This window comes from Abramis brama (assembly GCF_963993115.1).
Source record: "Abramis brama genome assembly, chromosome: 1".
Lineage (NCBI taxonomy): Eukaryota > Metazoa > Chordata > Actinopteri > Cypriniformes > Leuciscidae > Abramis > Abramis brama.
This window is the reverse complement of record NC_139963.1, coordinates 8,499,657-8,500,262: the sequence shown is the minus strand read 5'-3', so window position 1 is coordinate 8,500,262 and position 606 is coordinate 8,499,657. Positions and strand designations below refer to the sequence as shown.

The 606-nt window shown below is 35.8% G+C and overlaps 1 protein-coding gene across 2 annotated transcripts in view; it reads left to right on the top strand.

Moving 5' to 3' along the window:
- Positions 1-81, top strand: part of LOC311083659 (uncharacterized protein) — a 40,211-nt gene extending 40,130 nt beyond the window's left edge. For both annotated transcript variants that reach the window (XM_084115370.1, XM_084115369.1), the window contains one exon: positions 1-81. This exon is cut by the window's left edge. The gene's annotated coding sequence lies outside the window, so the exon portion shown is untranslated.
- The last annotated feature ends 525 nt before the right edge of the window (positions 82-606 follow it).

Below are 606 nucleotides of genomic sequence, written 5' to 3'. Positions count from 1 at the left end.
ATAATTCACATGTTTTATTACAGTTTAATCATGTTATTGTAGTTTATGGTCAATAAACGCTTGTTGCTGTTTCAGTCTGAACATGTTTCTTCAGTTGTTGATCTTTGACTGTTATTTTCATTCATGATAAACGTTTGTCACCCTGAGTTTCACTGTTTTTACACGTTTGCTTTTTAATGTCCAGTTTTGACTGAATCACTTTATGAATCTTCATCAAAAGAGAGTTTGGACTGAATCTAATACAGAAGAACTGTTGAACAGGAAAGTAAATGAGTCTGGGACAAATAATCAAAGTCAAAGTAAAAAACACTTTATTTTAATGTGTAATTATATATTTAAGCACTGAGTAATATTAAGCACATGTGTGTCTACTGTAGGGTTATGGATAATCATATTGTTATTGCTCATATTTGTAGATTTGCCACATTTGAAGAGGCTGACAGGCTCTGTAAGAACACACCTCACAATGGGGTAAAAGTGTCACCCCTGGGGGGCAGGAGCGTCCCAAAGTTTCCCATTGACTTACTATGGTGAAGGACGGCCCATGAAACGCACGTTTCTCCTACTATGGTGAATTGCACAGGGATTTTGTATTGAACATAACTC